The sequence below is a fragment of the Zalophus californianus genome, chromosome 8 (assembly GCF_009762305.2).
Source record: "Zalophus californianus isolate mZalCal1 chromosome 8, mZalCal1.pri.v2, whole genome shotgun sequence".
NCBI classification, from domain to species: domain Eukaryota; kingdom Metazoa; phylum Chordata; class Mammalia; order Carnivora; family Otariidae; genus Zalophus; species Zalophus californianus.
The window spans coordinates 24,894,988-24,904,161 of NC_045602.1; positions in this window are offsets into that span (position 1 = coordinate 24,894,988).

Genomic DNA, 9,174 nt, shown 5'->3' on the forward strand with positions numbered 1-9,174 from the left:
ACAAGTGAAGTTATGCTACAAGTGAAGAACCTGAGACTCAGAGGTGGTAAGAGGCCGGCACAGTCCCTGTTCAGGGCTCCTTCCTTCCACCCTGCTCCTTCCACTCTCGGTCACATTTCCCTCCAGTCGGGGACATTCCCACCAATCTGGCAGTTCAGGGCTGTCCTAAGCTCTTGCCCCATCACACTCCCAGGCCGAGGGCACAAGACAAAATCTTCATCCGGTCCCGAAAAGAAAAAGCAGATGCAACCTCTTCGGCCATCAAATCCCTGCTCTCGGAAGGACAGAGAGCAGCTCCCACATCTGAGCTGAAGCATCTTCCATGATGTCTCCTAGGCTTTCTCCTCAGAACTCATCTCCCACTGCTGACTCCATGCCAGGCTCCCAACCTCAGAGCTCTCGTTTGACTTGTTCCTTGGGATCCAGGACAGGAAACATGTGTCTTCTGACTGGGCTCTGCCAGGACCAGCTGTGTCCACGAGGGTTTAATCATCCAGCACGATCAGCTCCAGAGAAGGTCATCGTTTGACTCCACCACTCCGGGCCTAAAAAATTGATCTGTAGGGGGGTGGGGGGATGGGTTAGCCTGGTGATGGGTATTAAAGAGGGCACATTCTGCGTGGAGTACTGGGTGTTATGCACAAAAAATGAATCATGGAATAAACACTACATCAAAAACTAATGATGTATGGTGACTAACATAACAATAAAAAATTTAAAAAAAAAGAAACAAAAAAATTGATCTGTGGGCTTCAAACTTCTATATTTTTTAAATATTTTATTTATTTATTTATTATTTATTTGAGAGAGCGTGAGCGAGAGTGCACAAGCAGCGGGAGCAGCAGACTCCCTGCGGAGCAGGGAGCCCGACACAGGGCTCAATCCCAGGACCCCAAGATCATGACCTGAGCCAAAGGCAGACGCTTAACCCACTGAGCCACCCAGGCGCCGCCAAACTTCGATTTTTAATAAGGGATTTTTTTTTCAGAACAAATTTTTCCACAGAGTTCATAATAAAAGAGATGCAAGTGATAACTGTTTCTTCAGACATTTTTAAATTATTCTATGTGCAGAATCAACTCCATCACTGTTGAAGGAAGCCCAGGAGTAACTCTGGATAGCTAAGACTCGCCAACAGTTTGAAAAGCCCCTGGACCACAAGGCCACTGAGGCCTGGCCAGCTCCACCAATGTCTGGGTTAGCGAGTAGGGCTTATTGAAGGGCAGTATGTTCATCTTCAATTCAAATAAGGTTTTGAAAGGTGGGGCGGGGCGAGGGGTATGGTCAGGAGCATAATTTGTGTGCCTCCTACATTCAATGTTCATTAGTACTCACTGAGATTTAAGGGGGAAATGCCTGCCTACAGAAAAAATTAGACTGGCTCATATACTACTTTCTCCATGAAAAATCCCTCAGGCTCATTCCCAGAGTCCTTACGATATGAATCCATTTAAAGCCAACAAAGACCCACCCCAAGAGGATGCCACTCTCCTCTCCCACCTCCTCCCTGTTCCCTCTCGCCAGCCCCAGCACCACAATGTTCTTTTCTCAGAATATAAATTTAGCTCCTCGAGGAGGATGAGCAAGGCTCATGGCAACTGTGCTCTCTGCAGGCGGTCTGAGTCATTCAGCCTCCAGAGGGGCCTCTCTTCCCGAGCTTGTCAGCCTATCTTCAGCCCGTCAGCGGGGTCCGGTTAAACACACCTGAAGGGACATCCATCTTCTGTATCGTGCTGTGTGCTCACCCAGAGAACCAAAGCTGTAATTAAATCCACCCAGATGTTCCATCCCCTGCATTTGGCTTCTCTAACTCCAGTTAGCTTTCCTTTCCTCTTTTATGCAATTTGTTCACATGGACATATGATTTGGATCAGATGGTGAAAGCAGACCCAGTCAGCAGTGAAACAGCATGCCTTTCTTCCCACCCTAAATTCTAAATGCTTGAAAGATTTTATGCTGAATCTGATTATTTTTGCTTTTTACTACTTTCCATGTTGCACTAATCTGCTCCTTCCAGTCTGTCCCATAAACATATATATTTCACTTCTCTCTCTCTCTCTCTCTTAATCCTCTGGACCATGGTTTTCCCAGATGGCTAGCATTTCCAAGCGGTCTGGTAAGTGAGATGTGCAGTCTTTCTTTAAACAAGGGGGGTGAGGCTGCCATCTAGTGTCCAAAAGGGGACATGCGGTCATAAAAGAAGTCAGCTATGTCTGCAGAAGTATATTGCTTCTTAACCTGCCAATTTCTGGAAACAAGGATGAAAGTTTGTCACACAATCAGACAAGATGTATACATTAGAGGCTAAGGAAATGGTGTGTGGGTGAGAAAACACATCCCTCTACCTTCTCCTGGTGTAAAGTGACCACCCATCCCGGTTTACTTAGGACTGAATGGGAACCTAAGGCGGAGGACTTTACCCAAACCAGGAAAGTGCCGGGGAAACAGAGATGAGTTAGTCAAACTATCTGGAGAGATAAAATGGCTCTGGAAGCAGAAACTATAAGACAGAAGAGACCTCGGACATCTGGCTGGCGGCAGAAGACTCAGCTTGAGAAAGAGAAGTTTTACTTTTATAGAAGAGATTGCGTTTTGTGGGTCTCAGATGGAGGAGGATCAGCCAGGGAACAGAGAAAGTACTTGGAGCACCAGCCAAAAATATCTTGGATCAAGATCCCCCAGAATGAGCTCAGGGGATCCTCTGGGGGCCTCCAGACTGAGGGATCTCAGTGAAAATCATCTGTCTCCTGCTGGGACAAAAGTGCGTTCTGCATCTGTGCTTACAAACTTGGACTTGCTGACCTGGGCAGCATATTGTTTGTTTAAATGCCTAATATAGCCTCAGTGCTCTGAGTAAACACATTCAGCTATACTCAAGAAGTGAACCAGAACATGGTGCTTCATTGAGCCCCTGGGAATCTCCCAGTGAGCAAGCGGACCTCAGGGTTGTTCTGCCCTGAATGCGTGTGTCCCCCCAGAATCAAACATGGAAGACCGAATCCCCAGTGTGATGGTATTTGGAGGTGAGGCCTTTGGGAGGTGATTCGGTTTGGATGAGGTCATGAGGATGGAACCCCTTAATGGGATTAGTGCCCTTATAAGAAGAGGAAGAGACCGGTGCTCACTCCTGGGCACTTTCTCTCTCTCTCAGCCACGTGAGGACACAGCAAGGAGGCAGGGGTCTGCAAGCTAGGAAAAGGGCTCTCCACAGAACCCAACCATGCTGGCATCCTGATCTCCATCTTCTCAGCCTCCGGAACTTGAAAAATAAATATGTTATTTAAGCCACCCAACCCACAATATTTTGTGATAGCAGTCCTAGCTGATGAAGAGAGAGGTCAAGTCAGGCTAAAATTGTAGCTCTGGGTGGCTCATTTGTTAAGCATCTGCCTTCGGCTCAGGTCATGATCCCAGGGTCCCGGGATCAAGCCCCGAGTGGGGCTCCCTGCTCAGCGGGGAGTCTGCGTCTCCCTCTCCCTCTGCCCCTCCCCCCTCCACCGCTCCTGCTCATTGTCTCCAATAAATAAAATCTTTTTTTTAATTTTTTTATTGAAATTCAATTAATTAACATATAATGTGTATTATTTGTTTCAGGGGTACAGGTCTGTGATTCATCAGTCTTATATAACACCCAGTGCGCATTACAACACATACCCTCCCCAGTGTCCATCACCCGGTTACCCCATCCCCCCACCCCTCTCCCCTCCAGCAACCCTCAGTTTGTTTCCTATGATTAAGAGTCTCTTACGGGTTGTCTCCCTCTCTGGTTTTGTCTTGTTTCATTTTTTCCACTCTTCCCCTATGATCCTCTGCTTTGTTTCTTAAATTCCACCTATCAGTGAGATCATATGATAATTATCTTTCTCTGATTGACTTAGTAAATAAATAAAGTCTTAAAAAAAAAAATACAGAAAGCACTCCTAGCCCAGTCCTAGCAATTGGCGAGGACCAGGTAAACCCTGTTTACTGTTGACCAGGCAACCCAGAACCACTTCCCAGCCCTGAAGCCAGAGTCCTGGGGCTTCTTCCCTTTCTTGGAGCAGACTTCAGATTGAGCCTACTTTTTTTTCTATTTAGAGTTGCCCACACAGTATTTATTGCCCACCCCCAGCCCCACCCCCCCAACACCCCCCTTAGCAGGACTAAAGGCAGAGTAAAGATAATTAAGTATTGTAGGGATTAAATGAGCTAAGAGCCTGACGGAAGGTGAGAGCATAAAAATGCTCATGTCATTGTTACTGTTACCTCGCCTTCCCCTTCCTAGCGACAGGCCCTGTTCATCTGAACAACTGCCAGAGTCAAGGAAACAAAAGTTCAAGATGTCACCCAAATTTCACCCTAAAGTCTAAGCAATGCTGGAAAGTTTCAGAGGTCTTCCTGGTTTATTTGTTCATCTATCCAACAAAGATCTGTAGCCCCTAGGCCAGACACAGGGTGAGGCAGGAAGGCCCCTGTGAACCAGACCTCTGCCCTCAGGAAGGCTGGGCATTAAAGGTGAATTACAATGAGGTGCAAAAGACAGGGCCCTGGAGGGCTATAGGAATGGACTCGAAGAGCCCGTGTCCCAGGCAGGACCTCTGCAAGGCAGTCATATTTGACCAGACGCACAAGAGATGGGGATAGGAACGAGTTCCCTCACCAATGAAAGGGGCCGGGGGAAAGGTGGAAAGAATTCCCAGCTGCGGGAGAGAAGTCAGGGCGGCCAATACTGGGACTGAGAGAAGGCGGGAAGGTAGAGACAGAGTGGAGCAGAATGGTGTGCGGTGAGGCTGGGAGGAGAGGTGAGAGCTAGAATTTGTGGGACCTCAAAAGCCTTCGTAAGGACATCGGGCTTCCTTCTGGGGGTGATGGGGAGCCCTGGGAAAGCTGGGAGTAAGTGATCAGTTTTGAATTTGGGAAGTTCACTCTTTTTTTTTTTTTAAGATTTTATTTATTTATTTGACAGAGAGAGACACAGCGAGAGAGGGAACACAAGCAGGGGGAGTGAGAGAGGGAGAAGCAGGCTTCCCGCCAAGCGGGGAGTCCGATGCGGGGCTCAATCCCAGGACCCCGGGATCATGACCTGAGCCGAAGGCAGACACTTAACGACTGAGCCACCCAGGCGTCCCTGGAGAGTTCACTCTTTTATTCCTGAGGTTGAAACTGAGCAAATGTCATCTATTTCTTTCTTTACTCAACTCTTCAAAGAAGGTATAGTTGGGATGGAGACATAGGGATGAAACATGGGCTGTTCAGGTAGGTAAGTCTCATTCCCAGAAGACTGCCAGACTAGCGGGCCTGACTTCCAAAGGGCCTGCCAGGCAAGATGGCACATTTCTTCCCAGCGAGGCACCCACCCCCGAGTGAGGGAGAGGACTGGAGAGTGGGGCTCTCCCCCCGGGGCCCCAGATGGTGAGGGCTGGTGGGAGCTAGCAGCAAGCCAGCTGCAGCGCCTACACATGCCTCCTTTTTCTTTTTATAGCTAATTTTATTGCTAGTTTTTACAGTTGGTCAACAAATCCAGCTTATCTAACCCCTGTATATTTCTCAAATCCCTACATTCTGTAACAGTTGATCTGTCATGATTTAACAAAAATGGCCTCGATGCTTTTGGGTGTGGGTGGATGGATGCGTTGGGGTGTGGAGAAGATAGATATAAAACAGAAACCTCATTCCAGGCTTCACAGAGCTTATAATCTTGTTTTTTTTCTTTTTTAATTTTATTTACTTATCTGAAAGAGAGAACGTGAGCGGGGAAGGGGGGGCAGAGGGAGAAGCCGACTCCCCGCCGAGCAGAGAGTCCACACAGGGCTCAATCCCAGGACCCTGAAACCATGACCCAAACGGAAGGCAGACACTTAACCGACTGAGCCACCCAGGTGCCCTGAGCTTACAATCTTGTGAGGAATGGGGCAGGGAAATGAATTCAGCAGGAGACAAGGACAGTGATGACCTCTGTACTTCATGGGCAGGGAAACTGAGGCTGGGAATGCAGGGAGCCATTTGCCCAAGAATGGGATGGAGGCAGCGCCGGGGCCAGGTGTGGAAGCCACCAGACCGCGCTGGCCAGGGCTCACACAAGAGCCTCAGGAAAGAGCCCCGGCCCTGTCCTGCTCTGTAGGGGACTGAGCATAAATAAGCTGCACACCAAATTCTTAGCTAGAGTCCACCGGCCTAACAGCCCCCACCCCAGCCTTGCAGACCTTCCTCTGGTCCTGCAAACAAGCCAAGTCTCTTCCCACCACCTCAGGATGTTTGCTTTTCTGATTCCCTCTTACTGGAATGCTCTAACACCCGGAATCATCTGGCTTCCTCCTCCTCCGAAAGGGCCCCCAGAAGACCCCTCCTGAAGGGACCCCACACCCACACACTTTTGAGTCTCTCGGCCCTGGTGTCGTGCTTGTCATCTTCATCATACTTAGCCGCCATCTGAAATGATCCTGTCCAATTAGCTCTCTCTCCTGCACCCCTGGGCCCTGGCCCCCGACTCTAAATTCTATGAGACTAAGACTGTGTCTGTCTTGTACACAGCTGTGTCCCCAGTCGAGGGAGGAGGGCGGGCACATGGCAGGCACTCAGTAGCTTTAGAATGAGTTTAAAAAAGAAATATTGTGTAAACAAATTCATATCAAGTAGACACGGAAATCATTGCTTATGAGTAACTAAATTCAAGGCTAGTGTGGTGGAAAGAGGCCAGGTTGACTGGTCATAAGACATGAATTTAAGTCCTAGATGGATTGTTTTTCTTGCTATGATTGTCAATGTACTGAAAATTCTGAGTCTCAGACAGTTTTGGTGCCTGCAAAAGAGAGGTCTGTCTGACCTTACCCACTAAACTTGGTGTCCTTGAGTACCCAAGAAATACTTGTTGAAACAATAAATGAAGAGTCAATGAAAAAAAAAAAGAAAGAAAAAAAATAGTGCCTCACACATCGCTGTTGGGATGGTCAAACTAGACAATATATATTAACATGCTTTGTAAATGGGTAAGTGCAAATAAATGTATTATTGTAACTATACAAAGGGAATTACTATAATATTTACTTATATAAGCACTTTCCCTATCCTATCTAAAGTAGGCCTCAAATTAGAAAAAACCAATTTAGAGTCAACATTTCAGAAACGCATCTAGGACATAAACAGAATCATTTCTACAAATGAGGGCAGACTATATAAATTGCGTTATTCTCGGACTCTCTTGTGTTTTTTTTCGCACTTTGCCCACTGACAGCTGGTTTCACTTTTGAACAGTCTTTTTTATCTGACTGTTTATTTTCTTTTTTCAAAGGCTTTTTCCCCATTTACAATGTCATATACGTTCTTATAAAACTTTTAGAAGACATTGCAAAGTCTAGAAGAAAACAAAATCACTTGTAAGCTTCACAGTCTAGAGATAACCAAAGTAAATGTTTTGAAATACTTTCTGCCAAATGATTTTTTAAAACTGGAGTTGCACATGACGGTTTCATATCATACAGAGCATGGGGCGTCTGGGCGATGGAATAAGGGCTCTGTTAAGCTGCCTGAGACCATGGTGCACGAGAGGCGGATGGCACGGTATGGTGGGAAAAGCACAAGAAAATGAAGAAGAATAATTCCTACCACCTAGAGGGGTTGGAAACACCCAAAATAAAATACGTGATTGACAGAAACATGGTGATGCACAATAAATTATGGTCATATTACTAGTACTGTTCACAATAATGTGTTTAGAGGTGGCAGCTCAGCCTTGAAGAAAGAGAATTTAACTTAAAGCTGGGATACCTGGGTGGCTCAGTTGTTAAGCACGTGCCTTTGGCTCATGTCATCGAGTCCTACATTGGGCTGCTTGCTCAGAGGGGAGCCTGTTTCTCCCTCTGCTGGCTGTTCCCCTGGTTTGTGTGCTCTCTGTCAAATAAATAAATTTTTTTAAAAAATTTTTAAGTTTAAAAAAAAATAGTAACCTGAAGCAAAGCTGGCTGAAGCCAGACACAATGGGGTAGGACAAGGTAAGAATTCTGCTCCCATTGCTAGGATCTCGCCTTGTGTAGCTGGAGAAAATTTCCCATATCTGAGGCTTACCCCTTCCTTGAAAATAGCTATCAAAAACATAGAAAACCAATGGAAATCAACAACCCCCAGGTCAGGCCACAATTTAAGGATTGCGATTGGAGCTCTCAGTCACCAGCCCATCATAGAAAGTCAGGTGTGACAAAGCAGTGCTGTGTCACCCAGAGCCTGCCCTGCCAAAGGTCACAGCCCTTTTCTGGGCGACCCACATCCTGTGACTGACAATGTGGGAGTCTCAAAGGCCCGACCCTTTCTGCCCAACTTGGGACACCTCCAGAATGTCCTGTCCGGTCAGCTGAAGCTTCCATGGAGACTTGACATCTTTCCCTTCCCTCCCTTTCCACGATTGTTGATCCCAAAATGCTCCCTCCTGAACATCCTGCGTGCTGGCTCCTCCATCTCAGAGTCTGCTCCGGGGGGGGAGCCAGCCTGTGACCGGAGCCTTGCCTGCACCCCCTCCCTTCTTCCGGTGCAGTCACTGCGGCAGAGCCTGGAGGGCTTCTTGAAGAAACAAAGCACTGAGGTTTCATTCTTACACTTTATCTTTTAAAAGGACTTCTGCCTCCAGGAGGATGCAATAGGTGTCTACTTTTCCCTATTTGTCCTGCTAAATACATCTAAACGCTGGACATAGTTCATACTCAAACAAAAGAAGACTCTGAAGGTGGACAGAAGAAGGAAGACAGGCTAGGGACCTTGGGACACAAGGAGTAACAGTGCTGAGCTCCTTGGGTTTTCTTTTTCTGTCATGGATCCCAGACTTGGAGCTGAAGCATTGGGAACTCATAAATGGTGACAAGCACACGTGGAAGACCACCCACAGAAGACTGCTTTCTGCAGCCACAGAACCAAGAAAAGTACAGTCTAGCAACAGAGAAGCTTTTAGACAATAAACACCTTAACTCCAGCCAAATGCCCCCACTCAGCAGAGAAGGCCAAGCGGGGAGCCTAGACCTCCACCCTCATCCACAAACGCGAGAGGGAGGACAGAATCTCCAGGTCCCTTCAGCTCAATAGTGCCATAGACAGTATTTGTTAAGATTTCAGATTTGTGGATGCGATCTTTATCATCAAAGAGAAAGATGGATTTTCTTTATTAACCAACAAAATTAAACACAGGGTGAGTCTTTCTCATGAATGGTACAG